This window comes from Triticum urartu, chromosome 7A (genome assembly GCF_056163025.1).
Source record: "Triticum urartu cultivar PI428250 chromosome 7A, HENAU_Tu73, whole genome shotgun sequence".
In the NCBI taxonomy this organism is placed as follows: domain Eukaryota; kingdom Viridiplantae; phylum Streptophyta; class Magnoliopsida; order Poales; family Poaceae; genus Triticum; species Triticum urartu.
Window position 1 is genome coordinate 547,005,786 of NC_141879.1, and position 11,253 is coordinate 547,017,038.

The window sequence follows — 11,253 nt, forward strand, 5'->3', positions numbered from 1 at the left end:
TTCTGACAGGGGGGCCCGGGTTAAGTACTACTCGTAGCAAGTCAATGGTAGGTGACTGCTTGAAACATTAAATGGAACCACGGCTTGCAGGGTACGAGATGCACTGTTGCACACGCAAACCAGCCACGGGGCGTGCCCGTCCGTGTATTAATTATTTACGGCACACATTCAATAGAAGAATCTGTTTGACGCCGGAAACATGGTTCTACAGTCATCTTGCCTCTACGAGCAGCAAAATTTTCCACGGACACGTTCACATTTTAAGTCAATAGAAGATTCAAGGCCGTGCCTCTGCTTTGCAAATGATTTTGCTTAAACGCTCCTGTCACGGCTTGTCACGTACCAGACACACGGTACGGCTTGGCATTGTCACGTACCAGACACACGGTCCTGCCTTTGGCATTCTGACGCACTGTTCTACATGCCACACAGGCATGTAGAACAGTTCGTGTCTCTTTGTGTTCCAGATGACTCCATTGACTCTAACACCAGGAGAGGCACGGTACGGAGGCCCAGAGAGGCATGCTTGCGTTTTACGCGGGATCACAATTATCACAGGCACAGGCATGAAGCGCGTAGAGGCATGGTTGGTGGTATTACATAGAGTCACACTAACCTAAGTCTTACACACAGCCACGGGCGTTTACTCTGTGAGTCACAGAATGGCCTATACGAGAGACCCTGTTTTTAAAAGTGTATTTCCTTGTACGGGCATAAGCACGTGCATACAGCATAGAGGCACGGGCGTTTACTCTGTGTTTTAGTGTCAAGGGTCACAAGCACGGGAATACAGCCCTCAAAGGTCTTCTAATTACATAGAGTCACGCACAGAGGTTTTCTAATTGTATTCACAATGAGTCGGTGGAGAGGCATGGTTTATTCTTACCCGGAGTCACAATTGTACGATTATTATGGAAACCTAATAGAATCGGACGACTGTCCATGTTACAATTGTTTTTGTTGTAAGATTTTAACTCAAATGCACGAACCGTCAAGTGTGTCAGTGTTTCAAGTCAGAGGTTACCTTCGTGTCTCTTTGTGCTCCAAATGCATCTGTTGATCTATAACCAGGAGTGGCACGGTAAAGATGCGGCATGCTTGTGTTTTACGTGGAGCCATGTTCTTGCGTTAATTGCGGAAACCCAATGTGCGTGTTACAATTAAGTCACTAGAAGATTCAAGGCCATGCCTCTGCTTTGCAGATGATTCTGCTAAAATGCGGTCAAAACCAAGTGAATGAAGTGATGGCAGAACCACGGATTTTCATGAACGAGACACACGGTCCTTCCTTCAGCATTGTAAAGCACTGCTCTACATGCCACACACAGGCACGACCGTGATTCCACGTGCCTGGTAGCAACAGCAAATGCCGTGAACCTATTGCCAGGCACTATATCCATTTGTAAAATAGAAATGCAAACACAACCGTGACCCGTTGTGTTTGAAATCTTTGCATCATAGAAGCACCACGTGAAGGCACATGAGGCTCGGTTGGACACGCATCGCAAGCACGGTTATTTGAATTACTTACAGTCATGCATTCATAATAGAAGAACATGTGTTAGAACAGGCGAGGCACAGTTACCACGAAAGCCACGGTTATGCAGCCCCAGAAGCACGACCCAGATTATGTGCTTAAAACATTTTCGTTCCATAACGGCGGGCGTGACCATGCAACCGTGAGAGTCACGGTTGAACACTCACCGGTGCCATGGCCGTGGCTGCCTGTGCCCTTAGGTTATTTTTATCTCTCTGTCACGCAGCAGAGAAGCATGCTTGTATGCTTACAACATCCACGTTCAGAAACCGACGCGGTTGCGGAAAATAACAAGGAAACCTGTGCCTCTGATATTTTCGTCCGCCGAGTAAAAAATACATAAAGAAGCAAAAGGCGTTCTTATTTAAATTTGTTTTGTTTCTATAACTGCAGCAAATTAACTTACAAGCCGTTCTTATAACCATAGCACAAGAAAATAAACAATCCCCACCAATTACTTGCTATTTCATCGCTCCACGTGCGGCCTTGTTTTTGAATGTTCAGCGATCCATTCTTCCTTCTCGACCCTTGTGCAACCCCACCCTTCTGAGTAGCTATTCAACCTATTTACCTGTAAAATTAATATTCATACATAAAAACAAAGCGAAAGATTGCGGTCATCACTATTTTTTGCTTATGTCATGTTTAAGCTTCATTATTACCTTTTAATTTTTCTATTCGTACTGTTCTCCGGTACCAAAAAGTCTCCACTCAGACCTTTCCTTTCTGAAAATGGACTGCGCAGATTCTGTGCCTTGTCCCGGGCTTCCCTGCACGCATTCTGTGTGCCTAGCTTGTGTGATGTTTGATTCTAGCGTAGATGCAAGACTTTGGTAAATGCTCCCTGCTGCCAGTGGGGTCGTTGGAATTGCTAGCGTCTGACGTCTTCCTCCTAGGCTTGGCGTGCATTGTCCTGAGCCGTTTGATGTCCTTGATGGTGTTGTCGGCCATTTCATTGACCTTGCCCTCTTCTCCTGCTGCGATTTCCTCTTTTCCTCTTCAATCCTCATCCTCTCCTGCACTTCTGGGTTATCCGGGTAGTTTGTTTTCCTGTGACCCTTTTCTCCACAACGGCCACACTTGGTTGCGGCTTTGTATCCTTTTCCTTTCTTCTTAGAACCAGCTTTGATTCGATCTCCTTTTTCGTACCCTTTGAGCCACTCATGGGAGGGTTCTTGAGAGTTTCGACAAGAATGCCTGTGTCTGGTTCCTCTGCAAGTGCCGCCATGACTTTTATTTTCATATCTACCATACACTCATGCAGCACATGGTATGCCTTCTCTTTTCTGCATGCATTTGAACAGATATCCGACAACTCAGCGTAAGCGAGGCTGAATCTCATAGTTTCATCGTCTTGTATGGTCATGATATCACCTTGACTTGTAGACAGAACTTTCATACTTTCAGATAGATTCCTGGTCCATCTGGGGATGACAAGTTGATCGATCATGCCTGTTTGGTCCATCACCTTAAGCACATGGCAGCACTGAATGCCATCCCTACTCATTTTCTTGCAGCTGCAACTGTATATTTCTTTTTGCTCATCCACATCTACCCCGAACTCAGACCTGTCAAATTCCTCGCTGGGATATGGTCTCCACACTTTATCTCCAGGATCAATAATCTTTTTTAAAAAAATACTGCCTCCCCTTTGCCAGATCAGAGCACTTGAAATAAGTCTGGTTCCGTAGCTCCAGCTGGAATTTCCTGAAAATTTCATTCGTGTATACTTGACTTGCTTGTCTTTCAATCAAAAAACCCGTCTCTAGTGATGGCGCCTTCTCTTCTGTTCGGTATCTTTTCTTGTCAAGCATGGGGAGGCAATTTTGCTGAATCGTGTGATACACATCAACAAACCTTTTTATAGTGTCCTTGTGGTCGATGTAATTCTTCCACATCGAATTCGTGCTCTCACTGCGAGTGGTTGTTGACGAGAAAGGATAGAAACAGTCCTTGAAGTAGGTCGGCACCCAAAAATTTTGGAGTTCCCATAGCGTGTTCAGATGTTTGTTGCCTTCCGCCTTGTGCAGAGAAATTGCTACTTTCCAGGCACGCTCAAACTCGTCTTGATCTAGTGAGTTTTTCACGATTCGAAATATATCATCAGACATCCCTGGGTGTTGAGCAAACACTGCTGCGTTATTTTCCTTCAGGTTCTTCCTAATATGCCACCAGCAGAACCTGTGCCTTGTCCTCGGAAGAGCTTCCTTTATTGCAGTCTTCATCGCCTGGTCCTGGTCTGTTATTATGTATTTCGGCTCTTTACCTCCCATTGCCTCGACATACATGCTTAGGAGCCACTTGAATGACCCTATTTTCTCGTCCTTCAAAAGGCCTACTCCAAATAGGACGGTCGACCCGTGGTTCTCGACACCTATAATTGGTGCAAATGGCAAGCCATATATATTCATAGAGAATGTGGTGTCAAAAGACACGAAATCTCCATATAGATCATAATTCATCTTACACAAGGAGTCTGTCCAGAACAGGATGTGCACTACATTGTTCTCTGTCTCTTCCATATGGTGGAATCCCGGCCTCCGCCTCTGCATATCAGCAAACAATTTCATGGTGCCTGCGATATCAGTGCCGCACTCTCCAGCCCTGTCCCGGCATGCAATGTTGCTTATGTCAATCGTGTCAAACATAATTTCTCGCCTTGATTTCCCCATGGCAGCAAAAATCTGCATAACCTTCCTTGGTTCTAACCTCGCCTTCTGCAGCACTTGTATAAAGAATTTCTCCTGAGGTGTCATCTTCTTATAGCATCTCATGAACTTCAGCATCCAATCAGATGGGTGAAGCTCGTGGTTGTGCTCTAGACGCACGTTCTTCAGATACCATTTCCTCCTATCTGTATCCCTCTTGGCTGTTATTTGGACTGGGAAGCTTGTCCGGATCAAGCAGTTGCTCCTTCTCTCCTTAACATGTCTCTCAGTTGTTTTATTCTGCCCTTCCTTGGTGCATTGAAAAACCTGCTTGTCAAGCTGCTGATCATATGTCGATCTTCTGCTCGTTGATCGCTTGGCAGCAAAGCCAACCTTTCTAGCATATCTGCAGAAAAAGAAAAAGCACTCATCTAATGACCCGAATACCATACCACCTTCTGGTTCGACCGCTTCGGTGACCTCCTGAATCATTGGGTATATGCCTTCTTTAAACATGTCATCCATTTCTTTCTCTACAATGGTCAGCGGCGCCATGATGATTATGTCTACCGTGTCTTCGTTCGTCTGATCGCATTCACTTCTGACGACATCAGTATCATCACTAGCCACAGGTCCACTTACAGCGGAGCTGCTGTTGCTCTCTTGTTTGTCACACGCAGCAGCATCGTTTCTGCATGGCACAGACAAATTCATAAATGAGTCTGCCTCTCCAATGTTGCATTGTGCAATGCTGCTCCATGTTTCTTCGGCACTCATGCAACCAAGGTACTGTGCTGCTTCTACCATGCAATCCGTGCTGGCATTGTATGCTACTTGCTGCTGTGAACGTTGCATTTCCTTCGAAATGGATGGAGAACTATGATATTTCTTTCCCTCATATGTTATCCCCTCCGCCAAATCCTGAACACATGGCAAGAAACTGAATTAGATGTCCAGAGTAGCATATGCATTTTTTTAATTTCTAAACAAAAGATTTATATGACTCATCAGGGCTCATATGGTATACCAAAACCAGACCCGTGCCTCTTCACCGAGTATAAGCGGTACACCAGAGGCACTGTTCACATCGCGAATGTGACAATGCTACACACATCTACACAAAGAGGCACAGATGTGCTTCTGTTTACACCATACAACCAGAGACGCACAACAACATCCTATATAAAAGAACACAACTGCACATACAGCCGTACAAGACGGACAGCTGTCCTCCTGTTTTCCACTTTACCCTGTTCTCCCATAAAACGGTTTGTGTGTTGAATTGAAAAAGCATAGTTCCAGCGTCACCTTTGTTTTCCCATGCCTCTCTTGTCCAGCAAATCTTGGCGACAACCTTCGTGCATTGGTGATTTCGCTGACGATTTTAAATGCAATCGGAGATCCTTTGGAAGGACCCCTCATGTTGAACGCCACAGGTGATCCTTTCAAAGGACCTTGCCTTATGTTTTCATTGATTTGTGGACTACCATGATACTTGCTTCCTTCCTCGTACACCTGCGTGTGGAAGATACTGCAATTTAAATATACCAGACGAGAACAAAGAAAAAATTGCTCACAAAAAATATACATTTGCTTTAAATGTTGTTGCACGTTCGTATATGTTGTTACCTGTATTGCTTTCTGATGCTGCTGTATGGTAGAGCTTATTATTCCTATGTTTGATTTTGTCGTTGGGCTCTTCTTGCTTGTGCAAACCGTTCCGAATCCTTGAACACCAATGCTTTTGTTGCCAATGATCCTTCTGCTTGCATCAAAGGAAATTCTGTTACCCTACACCTCTTCATTATGACCGCCTACAAACGCTGAGCCGTCACAACGCCCGCTCTGCGCCTTTGTGGGCATCTGTGTCTTCAAAGCAAAAAATAATTAGAGGCATGTGCGACTAAAACTTCCACATGCGTTAAAACCAGTGTTTGAAATTTTCGTCGTTACCTGCACAATCTGCTTAGTGGAGTCTCTGCTGCTTAGAATGCTCCTCTTGGCAGGTGTCTATTTCACACCATGCTCCTGGTTGGGGCGTTTGCCAAGAACTTGTATCTCACTCTTGACTCCAATTATTCTAGCCCGCATAGCATGTGCGTGTTTGACAACATCTGCATCCTTGATCTTCTTCTCGTTTTGTAGTAAAAAAAATTCTTCCACCTCTCGATACTCAACTTCAGAGTGGATGCACATGATAAACAGATATTACAGCATTCATCCAGGATATATAAATCATTTTTGTTGTTGTTAATGATCTACTATTTGGTGTTCTCAGTGGTGACACCTTGACAGCAAACGTCCCAGAAATAAAAGACCAAACACTAATGTTCAACTGCCTTACTATTACCTGCCTCCCATAATCCTTACCGATGTCGTTCAAAGACCGACCGTCCCTGTTGTCCTGACCAGATGACGCACTCCTGAACATCTGCCCCGAAAAAGAGACGTAATAAATATAAAGGTTATAAACCTGCAGTATCAGTGTTGAAACTTTTCGAAGTCGATATCAATAGACATATATTTTTAGTTCTATATAATTAACATATATAAATATATACATATATTAATTTTTCATTAAACTACAACCTCAACCAGAGTGAGATCCTCTCATGCTAATTTGCTTGTGCAACACTTAACACAAAGATAACCATGAAACCTAACAAAAGTAACAACCTCGTATTACAAGGACGAGAGGATACAAAACAAAAAACAAATTCAAAACAAAGCTACAGTGTAAACTAAACAGTTTTATTCTACGAATCCCGACCACAAAAAATTCATCAACGAATTGAATCTCGTGTATCAGGAATCGCCACGCAAAAGGTGCGTTGATAAATTTTTTACTAACCTTTGATTGTCGAATCTTATGCGCTGATTGTTCGGAAGTCACACCTTTCTAAATTGTGGGGGGGTCTCCTTCCCTGTAGTTTGTCAGCGATCCCCTTCAATGATTTTGAATCTCGGAGAGAGAGAAAAGAGAAAGAGATAGGGAGAGAGAGAGAAAGAAAGAGAGAGGCTACTTCGTTTTTTTGCGTGCACGAGAAGAATAACCTGATAGGTGAGGTGAGTTTTGCGACGCATGAGAGATGGGCATGTTTCTTGGGCGTGACGAGATGTGGTAGGTCGACTTCACTTGACCGTCTACGACACTGACAAGTGGGCTCTCAGTTACTAATTCCTCTAAGTCTCTCACGAACTTGTGGGGTCGGCCTTATATGAGTCCTACGAGGAGTACCTCCATCTGAGGTGAGAAAATGTGGTAGGTGGACTTCAAACTCATACTGACATGTGGGCTCTAAAATAGTTCCTCCAAGTATTTGACTAACTTGTGGGGTCATCCGCAGATGAGTTCCAGATCTCTCTCCATCTAGCATCGGCGGCGACAGGCGAGCTCTCCAAAGGAAAGCCAATCCTGATCCCTCCGTAGAGTTCGCTCGTCACTGAAAAATTATCGGTCTCCTTCATCTCACTCGCCGTGGATCTCCTGTTCAGGTAATCCATTGCATCCTCACCATGATTATGCCACCGATTCAACGTTTGAACAAAAAAATTACCAGTGCTAGCAATTCCGCGGGCTGCGTACACACCGCATGTGCGCAACATAGCAGGTGGGACGCGATTTGAATATCGGCCCCACATCCAATTATCTTCAGCTGGTCCGTGCTCAAACTGTTGCGCCGTCTTAACAGCAGAGGGGTTACGGATTTAAAATTAGGACTCAGCTAACCTCACTTTAACGAAGCCAACTGCATGCTTGCGCCGTGGTTTTGCTAACTTGAGTTATATCTCCATCCATGCAAAACTTAAGCACTCGTCTTAGCTAACCAACTAGAGACAGGTCAAATTATTTGTATAGATCCGCAATCTATAGCAGAGATCCAAAGGATTTACGTCTGTTTTTGCAAAGCACTTACTAACTCAGAGTTAGAACCTGTCTTAGCTAACCAACCTATTGATGATGGTCTCACATGGACTGCTAACAACTGTCTTATATAGCTGACCTGGTAATGATGACGTCTCATGACCTCTTATGTAGAGTTCAATGAGATGGATTCCACCCCACAGCTATCGGAGACTCAGTCTCAGTCTGTCGAAGGCGCGGAGATTGTCACCCAAGATTTCATGGTTCATGACCAACTAGAGGCAGAGAGACTAAGGATCGAGTTAAAACATGCAGTGCACAAAAAGCTTGTTGAGGGGTACAGGACAGAGAAGCAGCTTGCTGCCTCGAAGTAGGTGTTTTTTATCATGCATCTCGCTTGTGTTGTCGAAATTTCTTTGGAAATCAATGCCTCTCATTCTAGCTGCATTTTTAATCATGGCTTAAATATTTATCTCTGTTTTGCTGACTCAGTGTTTATATGTAAGCTTCTGCCAGAAAAGCATGTGGTTCAACAATACATTTGCTAAAGGTCATTTCTTATCTTTGTCCACAAAGCTGCTGCAATGGGTGAATACGAAGAAGAGTTCAGCAAAACTTAGCTTCCAGAAATTCATTTCTGTCTGTGAAAAGCTAACAGAACCACAAAAACAGCTAGTCAGATATATTGGTTTTGGGTACCTTCTAGATCTGTGCTGTCGCGAGCTTCCAAGGTGTTTCGTTCGCTAGCTTGTCCGCTATTTTGATTGCCCTTCCAGGTGTTTCATACTGCCTGGTGGATACAGATTCCTTATTAACTCGTACACCGTGCACCGGATCTTAGGAATTCCACTGGGCGGGCACATTATCCCTAGAAAATGCTTAGAAGCTTTCAGATGTCAGATTAAGTCTGAAACACGGTGTGCTGGGCATGCTCCAAACATCAGAGAGTTAACTGATCTCATAACCCCAGAGCTGACAGGAGAAGTGTTTCAACGGGTTTTCGTGATGTTTGCAACAGCGGTATTTCTATGCCCAACGACATATGATTGCGTTAGCCCCGACTATTTAGCCTCTCTAGAAGGACCAGCAAGTAATATATCATCATATGATTGGTCCAATGCTGTCACAGAGAAACTGGTGACATCACTCCAGACCTTCAAGGACAAAGGATTTGCAGGCGCCCTGTGTGGCTGCCTCCTGATTCCAGTGCTTCATTCACTAACTTGTACACTTCTTTATACCCACAAGCAGCTACAAGAACATGATTAAATTTTACCTCTTCCTCACTTGCAGATAACGTATTTTGAGTACCTGGATACGAAGATTATGGACCTGGAACCTGACACTCCTGCAAGACTTGTTATGTGGGACACAGAGGCCATTAAGAATTATGCTAACATAGACAGCCTGTCAACATAGGACGAAATTTTTGGGAAACACATGGTGAGTCAACTTTTCATCATTTTCCTTTGGCGAACTTTTCGACTCAACATAATGACTTAGCTGCCATATATTAATTTGACTTGACTGTAATTCTTTCCTTCCACATGACAGCTGAAAGACATTAGGCGCATGCCTTTCCAACCACCGCCTGGCTTTCAGGCGCCATTTTTCAAATGAGTCCCAGACTAGAAGCCTACATAGAAGAATTTGTGCCTCAAGAAAAACTTTGTTCCGTAAGTGATTTCCAGCTTCTGCACCTGATTTTATGTTTGAAATGATGTTCCCTAAGTTTTTACGAAACAGATACATGTCCTATTGTGTTCATCCAGATAGTTGCCTATAGTACGTTAGTTGTGCCTTTGTGTTAAAACCAGAAGTGATTCCTATAGGACGTTAGCTCTGCTTTTGTGTTAAAAACAGAAGTGCTTCCTATAGGACGTTAGCTGTGCTTTTGTGTTAAACCAGAAGTGCTTCCTATAGTACGTTAGTTGTGCTTTTGTGTTAAAACTAGAAGTGCTTCCTATAGTACATTAGTTGTGCTTTTGTGCTAAATATAAAAGTGCTTCCTATAGTACCTTAGTTGTGCCTTTATGTTAAAACTAGAAGTGCTTCCTATAGGACATTAGCCGTACTTTTGAGTTAAATATAGAAGTGCTTCCTATAGTACGTTAGCTGTGCTTTTGTGTTAAATATAAGAGTGCTTCCTATAGTACCTTAGCTATGCCTTTATGTTAAAACCAGAAGTGCTTCCTATAGGACGTTAGTCGTACTTTTGTGTTAAATACAGAAGTGCTTCCTATACTACGTTAGCTGTGCTTTTGTGTTAAATATAAAAGTGCTTCCTATAGGACGTTATCTGTGCCTTTGTGTTAAAACCAGAAATGCTTCCTATAGGACGTTATCTGTGTTTTTGTGTTAAAACCAGAACTGCTTCCTATAATACGTTAGCCGTGCTTTTGTGTTAAATATAAAAGTGCTTCCTATAGTACGTTAACTGCGCATTTGTGTTAGATATACAAGTGCCTCCTATAGTACGTTAGCTGTACTTTGGTGTTAAAACTAGAAGTGCTTCCTATAATACGTTAGCCGTGCCTTTGCGTTAAAACTAACCGTGCTTCATATAGTACGTTAGCTGTGCTTTTGTGTTAAAACAAGAAGTGCTTTCATATAATACGTTACCCGTGCCTTTGCGTTAAAACTAACAGTGCTTCCTACAGTACGTTAGCTGTAATTTTGTGTTAAAACTAGAAGTGCTTCCTATAATACGTTAAATGTGCCTTTGCGTTAAATATAGAAGTGCTCCCTATAGTGCGTTACATGTGCTTTTCTGTTAAAAATACAGGTACTTCCTATAGAACGTTAATTGTGCCTTTGTGTTAAATATAGAAGTGCTCTCTATAGTACATCATCCGTGCTTTTTGTGTTAAAACTACAAGTGCTTCCTATAGTAAGTTAACTATGCCTTTGTGTTAAACATAGAAGTGCTTCATATAGTACGTTAGCTGTGCCTTTGTGTTAATTGTAACACTGCTTCCCTACGACAGTAGATCAACCATGCTTCATAATGTAGGTCGATTGCGCTCTTTCAAGGAATGTGTTCACCATGATCCATGGACTTTGTTAGCCGCGCTTCCCGCAGCACACCATGTGTCCTTCTGCGCACATTATTCCATGCCCTTTCTGCAATTATTGACACAACGTACAGTAGTTCACAAGATATTTTTCATTTTTGGTATTAATAACTTCTTTTCATTCTCAGT

General features: G+C 43.1%; 1 pseudogene; it reads right to left on the minus strand.

Annotated features, from left to right (window-relative positions):
- Window positions 1-2,104: 2,104 nt before the first annotated feature.
- On the minus strand, window positions 2,105-6,616 carry LOC125519011 (uncharacterized; annotated as a pseudogene).
- Window positions 6,617-11,253: the final 4,637 nt, after the last annotated feature.